We start from the raw sequence: 12,258 nt of genomic DNA, 5'->3' as shown, positions 1-12,258 counted from the left end.
TTTTTTAAGAATCTGAGTCATATTAGTGTACATGATGTTTTAAGGATTTTCAGTTGTAGTGTCCCTCACAGTTGCAATTGTTACACGACTTTCTGGGTTTTCTCAGAATGTCCTGTAGTTTGTGTATCAAGCTTTGTTACATTTGGACATTGCGTTCAGCAAATAAAAGTTTGTCTCTGTGGTATAGTCTCTGACTTCTAGATGTTTCACACTTTCACTCTGATCACTAGTTCGCAACTAGTTTGCTTCAAAATGTTTTTAAAACGAAGTAATTCTATTTACCATATAATGCAAAGGCCCAGCAATATGCAGAATTAATAACATGACAAAGGCTGGGAAATTGACAATTTTGTAAATCCATAGCAGCAATTACGCATTTACAGCCTTAAATTAGGAAAAAAAATTGGTAGCACTTTTTTTACAGTCCTGTTCCTCATGTACATACTATGTATATATTATAGTAATTAAAATAACTAACAACTAGGTACTAACCCTGAACCTACCCCTAAACCTAACCCTACCCCATGTAGTTACCTTGTATTACCAGAACTTTCTTAGATAAATACACTGTAAGTACACTATAAGTACATGTAAGTACACATACTGTAAAATAAAATGCAACCAAAAATTTGGACTCTAAAATATTGTATTAAATATTTTGCAGAGTGCAAAGCGTTTCCTTTTTCATAGTAGGCAGCTTCATTGATAAAGAAAGAATGAAGTGCCTCTTCTTCATATTTCACAGTTTCACAGAAAATGTAAAAATGTCTCTGTCCTAGGAGTTTTATTTTTTTATAAATAAAATTCCTCACATTTTGGATGAATTTCACATCAAATGTAAGTCGTGTTTTATGGAATTATGACAATTAAAAAGTATTTTGTAACTTACCTTAAAAAGGGCTCGCAGAAAAGAGAATCTTATTCAAAACCATGAACTTGGTAAAACTATTATTTTTTATCTTAAATATTATTCGGTTCTTCAAAGTATGTTTCAAGTCTTAATGTTTTTTTTTAACTGTTTTGCATTAAATCATCCTGGGATGTTTGCTAAATATGTTGGATGGACACCTTCCTAATTAGATAATTTTCCACCAACTGTCACTAGCCATGATTTGAAGAGATGTTGAATGGAAAAGCAATGCATTAAGATTGTTTCACAGGAAGAAAAAGAAAGAAAGAAAGAAAGAAAGAAAGAAAGAAAGAAAGAAAATAACATCATATGGTTTTGAAATGACACGAGGGTGAAAAATGATGGCTGCTGGTTTATATGGTTAAAATATCAATTCAAGACGCACTGCAATTTCAGCTTGCATTATCTGCTGCCCTCTTCTGGAAATAAAATGACATCATGTGATGTTAATCTGAATACTATTATTCCTTAAAGTAGCCTGTTCTCCCCTAATTCACGTAGCAATCAAAATGTGTACTTTTAAATTAATATTGTCAATATATTCAGGTAAAACTCTGGTTCATATGATGAATGTTTTCGCCCATAATCTCACATAATGTGTATAAATGGGTGTTGAGTCAAACTACGAAATGACCAAAAATAATATCCTATTAAAGAGCAATTCAGTCTCTTGTTCAATCAGTTTAATGTTACATCTGGGTTTTCCAGCCATTTTCTCTTTCAATCTCAGCAGCAGCAGCTGCACTCAACTCAAACTGGCAATTGCACTCAGTATGATTGAAAGGAGTAAAATAACCTAACCTAGAGTTGAATTGAAAAAAAAAAATACCCCAGACATTAAAGATGTGAGATTTCAGAGAGCTTAAATGAAATCAGGTAGTCTTTTTGAGAACTGGGTCTTTTCTTGTTGAAGCAGGAGAAAGCAATCTTTAAATTAGCTGTGTGCACAATGGATTTAATCAGAGATAGAAGGCAATGTCTGTTCTGAAGAAACATGAAGAGGAACCCTGCTGAGAGCTTTAGCAGCAAGAGTGCTGTGAAGACAGAGATGGTACTAGTGGCATGTGATGGAGGTTCATCTCATTAAACACAGCCTTGTCGAAGCTTTTCACCGAGCACCGTCAGGCAATTTTCTCTCTTCATTCTCTAGCATTGTATGTTTTCAACCTGTGGATCTCAGTTTAGTAAATGACAGTGCATTTTGATAGTAATGTCTCTGTCACTAGACTGATCAATTATAATCGATGCAGTCTGTAAAGTAAGCGCCCTTGCTAGCCTCAATAACACCTCTTTACTCAGCAACCTTCGTCTTCTTCAGGAGGCCTCGCTGCAGGATGACAGAAGTAGAAATGGAGAGAAAAGTGAGAAATGTGTATATTTTCTTGTAACTTTCCATTTAATTCATAGTTCTTGACAATGAAAGCATGTCACACAACTTTTTGTTCTATGGATGAATTTGCACTAAAAAAAACTATTATTAACATTGTTTTTGTTTTTTTTTACCTTGTTGTCCAGACCCTACCAGGAATATTTTGGGATCCCAACTAGGGCTGCATGATTATGGGAAGAAAAACCGAAGGACAAATCTAATACATTTTTAAAAATGTTGGTAACGAAACAGTTGATGGTAGCCAATGACTTCAAACTGTTTGGTTCCCAGCATTCTTCAAAATATCATCTTTTGTGCAGAAACAGAATAAATAAACTCATAGAGGTTTGGAACAACTTGCGGGTGGGTAAATTATGACAGAATTCTACATTTTGGGTGAACTGTCCCTTTAAAGCTTCTTGTTTGTTGACAACAGCTGGTTTAAAGGTTTGGGAAGATGGTTGGCACTTGTTGCATTCCCAAATGCATGTTATAAGTGCCACAAACTCAGAGCGGATGAAGAGATTAGATTGTTTGTAGCAACTTTTACTGCAACCCGAGCCACTCTGAGACACTGAAATCACTGAATCATGAGCTGCTCACAGCCTTTATTTTGCATAGTCCTGATTGCAACCCACCAATCGAGAATCGAGAACATTTACCTTGATTGGTGATTCCCCCATCAGAGTCCAAAAAACAAAACAAAAAAGGCTCACCCCACTACACAGCCACACACTTGCATTGTGCCTTTATTATCCTCCTTGTGAAGTAGAGGAAGCAACTGTTGATCTGATTCATGAAGTGTGCTTCAATCACAGTTTAATCCCTTTTAATTGGAAGAGCTTCTCCCCAGGCACTGACAGAGAGTGTGAAAGCCGGACTCCTCCGACAGGCATTAGTGGAGGTTGCCAGATCTGCATAAAAGGGCAGTGTCTACCCGGAGAGCTCAAACACCTGCAGAAGCATCAGAGGATTAATGAAATAGTTGAAGATGAAAGGTACAAAACCACCTGAACCCCGGGTGCACGGTGAGATGCGTGACATGGCCTTTCTGTGGTTAGTGCACACACAGACAAACAAAGGCATGAACATGAACACGTGTTCACAAACATGCACGTGCATCTACTGGTGAAACTGTGTACATATGTACACAACCCATTCTCACTCCAAAGGCGTCAAAAACCGAAGCATGGTCAAGCGCCCCTAGCGTCACTTTTATGACGCCAAATGTGCCTCTCGGCGTCGAATATCGAAGCACTACGACCTTCATTGCTTTCAATGGGAAACTTTTGGCGTCAGAATTCGACACGAGGACATGAGATGTTTATCGCTATGAAATCACGTTCAAGAAGTCTCATTCAGCACACATCGCGATACTTGCTATCAGTTCCACAGTTTGGGTGAGTAGTCGTATATACGCTCTTTTAATGCCTTTTATAAAATGTATTCTGTCTTATTTATTAATCAGACTAGTGCCATATGTTTAATCGCTGTATTATATCGGTCATCCGCGGCTGTCTTTGAGTTTCATTGCGTTTAAATAAATGAAAACAGCTGCTAATTAGTCTGATTAAACTGTATCTGCCACGTGACGTTTTATATTATTATTAATTTCAGGATCAATGATGTAAGTTGTATTTGTAGTAAAATCATGGTAATCACGACACTTACAATAGTAATAAATGAAATGTGAAGTTAAAACACAGTAAACAGGACATTAGTAACTGTAACTGTAGTTTTACTATGGTATATTAATAATCAATACAACAATACAATAATCACCAAACCAGCTATGTTATTATCACTGTAATGTTAGTGTTTTTATGTGCTTTTATATGACAGATATCACAGTAATCATATGTTCTCTAGCATGCTTTTAATACCTTTTAATGTAAATCCAAAAAAAAAAATCAAATTAAAAATAAATAATAAAACATGCATTTTTCCATCTTGCAGTTCTTTCATATCAGTTTATATTTATATATATATTTATATATATATATTATATCTAAATATTTTGCTCACAGATCATTATTAACATTCTGTATATAATTCAATTTTATTTACTCTCCCCTTTTTATTATTTTTATTTTTATTTTTAGCTGAAAAGACGTAAAGGCAGTCAGCCCAGTGGTGTTTCTGGAGAGGGATTCCTTCAGAAATGGAGAAGACAGAAAGCTGCGGAGGCAGATATATGCAGCAGTAAGTCTGTGATAGTTTGTCCCTTTTATCAAACACTCCTGCTGTTATAATTTGTACAGCATTTGTTGTTTCTTAAACTGTTGCACTGTCCAAATACCCACACTTGCCATCTTTGCACTTGACCACTTGATTACTTATTTGATGTCTTTCCTGTATTTGGCCTAGTGTTCAAGTGAGCATGATGACCACAAGTGTGTGTCGAACTTTTCATGACCTGATGACTGTGTTTCCCAATCCTAACCCTGGAGAACCCCAGCACTGCACGGTTTTGGTGTCTCTCTTATCTGCCTTGGAGTCTTCACTGATGAGCTGACATCTCAAATGTGCAGTGTTGGGGTTCTCCAGGACCAGGATTGGGAGCCACTGCCTTATGGGACACTTATGTGTTTACAGAGATTTTTAATATCTAATTATCAATATTTCACTGTTACTGTACATTGGACAGCTTTCCATGACCTCTTGTGAGATCTCGGCAAAAAGTCTGACGATTTATTCCAAAACATGATGCATGATGGGATACACTAAGCTTTGTATAGTGCTCCGGAGCAGTATTGGAGAGGTTTAGTGTGTGTTAAGGACGCTGTGCTTTGGCATTATTAAGACCGGGGACAGTCTCGTTCACACACTGTCATGTACACACACTCTCAAGTGGCCAAGACTGCAAGTGTATGTATCTGGACAGGGTCAAAGTCTTAAAAATGATCCCTAAACACATCACAGTCTTAATAATCCAGTTTAACACTTGTATGATATTGTACAAGTCCCAGGACGGTCTCATCTGACACTATCATAGAATTCATATGACTATAGCTTGCTATTAATTACTTGCTTTCAATAATGGATGCATTTAACATATAATTATACAGATGTGTAATGTACAAGTTGCACGTAATTAATAATATTTCCTTCTTTCTTTCTGTCTTACAGGATTTTTTGCAGATAATCCTAATGCTGTTCTTCTTTTTCAGGTCTAAAATATCAAGCTCAACAGCTCACTCAAGAGCCAACCCTCACAAACCTTCCTAAAAACTAAAAGAGCTATTACTGAGTCTCAGCGAATCTTGCCATGATCAGCTCTTCCCAGGTACATTTGTTTACTCCAAAAATGCTCTGGTCTGAATCTTACTTTAAATTAACTTAATTATATTTAATGAGCAATATTAATTGCACACAGAGTAAGTAGAGATTATCTTGTTTCACAGAAGAGAAGGAAGACCAAGGAAATGATTTGCTCAGGATGAGGAATGAAGATGGCCATCTTGAGCTCAAACAAACAGAAGTCCTCTGGTATGTGTGTGTTGAAGCAATGCTGTGTTATACAACATTTTATGATGATCTCTCACAGAACTGGTCATGTCAGCCTTGATTTCTTTTTTTACTATTACAATTACAGCATGTTATCAAAGTGTGACTGGACATTTTTAATATTATGTTTTTAAAAACACACCACCTGTTTTAAGAGTAGACAAGTATCATGAAATTGGTTTAGTTGATATAAACACCAATGTACATTATTTCATTGTTTTCTAAATGTTATGTTATAAATTGTGAATTGATAGTGGATTGGTTTGAAGCCAGGCCTTACACTGCACAGACTAAAACACGTTTGTGAGAGAAGTCAGGAACTTTGGAGAAAGATTCTAGAGGGAAAAAACACATTTACTGCAACATTAGATCAGTTCTAGAGTCTCTAAGAACTACACATGCTAATGCAGTCTCATGAGCAAGACCTTTGCCTCTGTAACTTTTTCTTAATTCTTTAATTTTTATTGCAGTATTTTAATTTGTACAGATGATCTCATCAGCCAAATGAGGGGTTTTGACCAAGTGATGCTCTTGAAAGGAGTGAAAGAAGAGGATGTGCTAAATTCTCTTCTGAGAAAAAGCTTCTCAAAAGGTCTCAAAACAGCTTGAAGAATGGTAAGTGTACAGTACTACAAGGGTCATAGTTGCTCACACTGCTAAAATCACACAGAACATAAGCTGAGCTCTCTGTCCATTAAACAACTTCATCTGGATTGTTTGTTTCACTTTGACCAGGTCTGGGATCTTAGGACTGAGAGATCCTCTGGCTGAGAACAAGCTACACCACATCAGTGCTGGATATCAACCACAAACTGTTTCCAGACACGAGAGAAGAAGAACACGATGGGGAGATGAAACCAGTTTAGATGTGATGATGGGAATCATTATTTTCTGGAACAGTATCACATGTCTTATATGTATCACATGATCTGTATCACAGTTGACTGAATGGATTATTTTTACTTTTAAGGACATTTCATCACTCATCTGTGTGAACTGATTAATTTATGATATTAATGAATTTTTGATCCATTATTATTTTCATTGAATCTTATTTGTCTTGATGCTACTTTATCAACTTTATAGTCTATGCTTCAATAAAATGAAAATGGTGAATATTGTGTTCTGAAGATTCTTGGTAAATACATCATTTTACTAGGTAGGCTCATATGTGTTTATTTTAGACTTGGAAAAACAACATATTAATTATTGGGATTATTTTTTTATTTAAGACATAAACATTTTTGATCGGATTAATAACATCTGGGACATCAGTACACCAGAAAGTAATTTTTTTATATTTTAGTAACAAATATGCACATTTTTTAGTGAAATAAAGGGAGTTACGAGATTAATTATTCTGCATTACAAGATGGTGCCATGGGCTTTATAGTTACAAACACTTGAGGGATAACTGAGAATGTAGCAGGAATGATCAACGTGGATCTTGTACTGCATTAAAACCAAGAGCAGGCACATTACTGATGTCCAGCACCTGAGGAGCAAGATACGGGGGTGAGGAGGACATTTTTACACTGATTTTTGCTAAATAGTTATATATATATATATATATATATATATATATATATATATATATATATATATATATATATATACATGAATTTGTCCTTGTGTAATAGTGAAGTATCACAATGTGTATACATTGTCCTTGATTACTGCTTTACAGGTGGGGAATAGATAAAGGCAAGTTGTTGCAGGTTCATCCATTATATTTCTTGCCATTTACTTCAAAAATCAAATAAATAATCTATTATTTTCATTATTAAATCATTTCTTTCTAATTTTTCAATGTTTCATCAGATGGCCTCACAATGTCCTGTCAAAAGGTATAATAGTCATGATGAATAGAATAGAAAACAGAGGACTATGAAAACTGTCAGATATAAATGTGACTCAGCTCAGTTTGTTGTCCATGATGAGGAGAATACATATATGTAGGTTTTACTGCCCTGCTACCCCCAGGGGCCCAGTAGCACCCCCCGGAAGAGCCCAAAACTGTACTTTTCAAATGGCTGTAAATCAGAGTCCAATTAACATATCAAAGAGAAAATGGGCAGGATTAATACTTATGCTATGCTGATAAAATAATGTTGAGCTCAGTTTTCAGAAATAAATGGAAAGCTGACATAAAGGCATTTTAAATATTGCTCACTGTAAAATACCACATTTCAGCCTGCCTCTCAAATATATCATAGAGGTTTGCACAATAAACATATTTAGATATCCAGTTTTCCTTAAAATAAATAATTTATTTAGTTTCGTTAATAAAAAGTTTTAAACTACATTACCCACAAGCCTCCGTCGTTCTATCTATAGAAAGGCAACACTAGGGGGCTGTTTTTTGTAGTTCATTGAAGATATGCTTAGGGTTAGGATTAGGATCTCGCTAAAGATGTCATTTTTGTCAAGATAGTAACACTTCATTGTTGACTTAATATATTACTAATGTGATGATAGCAGCAAAACATACTTTTTAACATGATGCGCTGTTTAATATGGGTTAAAAGATAGTCCAACCACAGACTGTCCTGAAAATTCATAGCCAATGACATCAAAGCTGAGCAGCAGCGTCACACTTCCTTATCCATGTATGACCGACGTCTTTCGTTTTTCGGCTGAAGGGATAGATTCGGTTAACAATAGATTAAGCTTGCTACTTATTAGATTCTGTTTTATTAATGTCTTCACCTTCCTCCGTTGTTCAGCTTGACAAACATTGGGCAATATTGATGTGCACATGCCCAGCAGTCGCAGTTGTATCCAACAGACAGATTCCTCTATAATAAATATAAGACACATTTTTAAGATTTGTTTTTTTTTTTTTTTTTGACCAAAGACAAATATATTTACTAATCAAATGACGTGCTTCTAAAATTTACATTGTATATTACATTGTGTTTTAAAGTTAAAATTGTTCACATTTGTGTTTCTGTGATTTACCATTCTCTACCATTTGAACTCTAGGAATAAAAACTGAAATTATAAATGAATGAATGAATGAATGAACAAATAAATACATAAAGCATAATAAACATGCATATTTTTGTAAGGATCTTCCATTATTTATTTATATGTCAAACTCATTTAAAGACAAAATGCCCAAATTACTACACTGCATCCTCTGTCACCAAGCTCGTTTTTGCCACCATAAAGAATAAAAAGGCAGTTATGTTGTAAACATTAACTATTTTCAGTATGCAAATGAAAATGCTTTTATTAAAAAACAAAACAGTAAATACAGTATGTCTTTCAGAGAACACTGGAAAAAGTGTTGTGACCAAAATGTTATACAACACAATGTAAATGTTTCAAACTCACAAAAAAACACCATGAAGACATGCATGTCAAGTGTGCAATATATTTTTAATATGGAGCGCTATTTTTAACTATTGTTTTCATCACTGGTTCTGTAATGTATTCATTATGAGCTTATAATTAAAACAAAGTTACATCTTCTGCAAAAATCAAACCACTGCAAAGTCTAATCACTGATCCAGGGACCATTTCTGTGTGTGCGGGGGATAAAGAGTTAACGAGGTGAGTCCTTGTGCATGATGGAGCTACAGCGTTATCCTCAAACAATCCTGTAAGACAGAAAGGAAGGAAATATTAAATTACATTTAACTTATACATTACACTGTGTTTTGTTTAGACCATAAAAGCAGCCTCTGTAAAGATGCTGTAAAATTAAATGTTAAATGCATCCATTATTGAAAGCAAGTAATTAATAACAAGCTATAGTCATATGAATTCTTTTGATAGTGTCAGATGAGACCGTCCTGGGACTTGTACAATATCATACAAGTGTTAAACTGGATTATTAAGACTGTGATGTGTTTAGGGATCATTTTTAAGACTTTGACCCTGTCCAGATACCCACACTTGCAGTCTTGGCCACTTGAGAGTGTGTGTACATGACAGTGTGTGAACGAGACTGTCCCCGGTCTTAATAATGCCAAAGCACAGCGTCCTTAACACACACTAAACCTCTCCAATACTGCTCCGGAGCACTATACAAAGCTTAGTGTATCCCATCATGCATCATGTTTTGGAATAAATCGTCAGACTTTTTGCCGAGATCTCACAAGAGGTCATGGGAAGCTGTCCAATGTACAGTAACAGTGAAATATTGATAATTAGATATTAAAAATCTCTGTAAACACATAAGTGTCCCATAAGGCAGTGGCTCCCAATCCTGGTCCTGGAGAACCCCAACACTGCACATTTGAGATGTCAGCTCATCAGTGAAGACTCCAAGGCAGATAAGAGAGACACCAAAACCGTGCAGTGCTGGGGTTCTCCAGGGTTAGGATTGGGAAACACAGTCATCAGGTCATGAAAAGTTCGACACACACTTGTGGTCATCATGCTCACTTGAACACTAGGCCAAATACAGGAAAGACATCAAATAAGTAATCAAGTGGTCAAGTGCAAAGATGGCAAGTGTGGGTATTTGGACAGTGCAACAGTTTAAGAAACAACAAATGCTGTACAAATTATAACAGCAGGAGTGTTTGATAAAAGGGACAAACTATCACAGACTTACTGCTGCATATATCTGCCTCCGCAGCTTTCTGTCTTCTCCATTTCTGAAGGAATCCCTCTCCAGAAACACCACTGGGCTGACTGCCTTTACGTCTTTTCAGCTAAAAATAAAAATAAAAATAATAAAAAGGGGAGAGTAAATAAAATTGAATTATATACAGAATGTTAATAATGATCTGTGAGCAAAATATTTAGATATAATATATATATATAAATATATATATAAATATAAACTGATATGAAAGAACTGCAAGATGGAAAAATGCATGTTTTATTATTTATTTTTAATTTGATTTTTTTTTTTGGATTTACATTAAAAGGTATTAAAAGCATGCTAGAGAACATATGATTACTGTGATATCTGTCATATAAAAGCACATAAAAACACTAACATTACAGTGATAATAACATAGCTGGTTTGGTGATTATTGTATTGTTGTATTGATTATTAATATACCATAGTAAAACTACAGTTACAGTTACTAATGTCCCGTTTACTGTGTTTTAACTTCACATTTCATTTATTACTATTGTAAGTGTCGTGATTACCATGATTTTACTACAAATACAACTTACATCATTGATCCTGAAATTAATAATAATATAAAACGTCACGTGGCAGATACAGTTTAATCAGACTAATTAGCAGCTGTTTTCATTTATTTAAACGCAATGAAACTCAAAGACAGCCGCGGATGACCGATATAATACAGCGATTAAACATATGGCACTAGTCTGATTAATAAATAAGACAGAATACATTTTATAAAAGGCATTAAAAGAGCGTATATACGACTACTCACCCAAACTGTGGAACTGATAGCAAGTATCGCGATGTGTGCTGAATGAGACTTCTTGAACGTGATTTCATAGCGATAAACATCTCATGTCCTCGTGTCGAATTCTGACGCCAAAAGTTTCCCATTGAAAGCAATGAAGGTCGTAGTGCTTCGATATTCGACGCCGAGAGGCACATTTGGCGTCATAAAAGTGACGCTAGGGGCGCTTGACCATGCTTCGGTTTTTGACGCCTTTGGAGTGAGAATGGGTTGATGTACAGGCTACATTTTTATCTTGGCTAATAATTTAAAGGAATAGTTTACCCACAACTGAAAACTTGCTGGAAATATACTAACCCTCAGGCCATCCTAGCATTACATCATTTGCTCAGCAGTGGCTCCTATGCAGTGAATGGGTCATGTTTTTATCAGCTGTTTGGACTCTCATTCTGACGGCACCCATTCACTGGAGAGGATCCATTGGCGAGCAAGTGATGTAATGATTTATTTCTCCAAATCTTTTCCCATGAGGAAACAAACACATTTATATCCAGGATGACATGAGGGTGAGTACATTTTCAGCTAATTTCCATTTTATTCTACTCTATCAATAGCAACAGAACACCAACAATTCCATTTATGTAATTAACTCTGATGTTTTGTTCCAAAACCCCATGTGGTAGTATGCACAAAATATGCAAGAATGAACTCTCTCACACACACACACACACACACACACACACACACACACACATCTAAATGAGTCATCCACATATCCAAAGTTTTGAAGCTGTACATTTTAATCTGTTCCTTACACAAGGCTTTGAATAGCTATTTTTAAGGTTCTTTTATAGACAATATATCTCAACAGACCTGCTTTTGTGTAGAAATGAGCTATGCGAAGATTCTTCTAATCTTGCTGTGAATATTAGTAAATAATAACAGAATTTTTGTTTTTGAATTCTATTTGACAACCTAATAGTTTCACAGTTATATTCAATCGTTGCACTGTTCTTTGACAAGATTTTCCTCTTCCTCTGAATATAAATTCACATCACACTAAGCTGTTTTGCCTCATCTGACAGCTCAGAGAGAAAGATGTAGAAAACGTTATGGAATGTTGTGAC

General features: G+C 35.4%; 2 long non-coding RNA genes across 2 annotated transcripts; one reads left to right on the top strand and one right to left on the bottom strand.

Moving 5' to 3' along the window:
• Positions 1 to 3,444: 3,444 nt before the first annotated feature.
• On the top strand, positions 3,445 to 6,829 carry LOC127947182 (uncharacterized). The gene is made up of 6 exons (XR_008151244.1): positions 3,445 to 3,679; positions 4,382 to 4,481; positions 5,450 to 5,565; positions 5,684 to 5,768; positions 6,274 to 6,401; positions 6,522 to 6,829. It is a non-coding gene; the product is annotated as an uncharacterized LOC127947182 (long non-coding RNA).
• A 2,081-nt stretch (positions 6,830 to 8,910) lies between these two features.
• On the bottom strand, positions 8,911 to 11,652 carry LOC127947134 (uncharacterized). Its single transcript, XR_008151234.1, has 3 exons — positions 11,156 to 11,652; positions 10,354 to 10,453; positions 8,911 to 9,391 (listed from the first exon to the last, which is right to left on the bottom strand). It is a non-coding gene; the product is annotated as an uncharacterized LOC127947134 (long non-coding RNA).
• Positions 11,653 to 12,258: the final 606 nt, after the last annotated feature.

Source organism: Carassius gibelio, chromosome A1, assembly GCF_023724105.1.
Source record: "Carassius gibelio isolate Cgi1373 ecotype wild population from Czech Republic chromosome A1, carGib1.2-hapl.c, whole genome shotgun sequence".
NCBI classification, from domain to species: domain Eukaryota; kingdom Metazoa; phylum Chordata; class Actinopteri; order Cypriniformes; family Cyprinidae; genus Carassius; species Carassius gibelio.
This window is presented reverse-complemented; position numbering and strand designations above follow the sequence as displayed.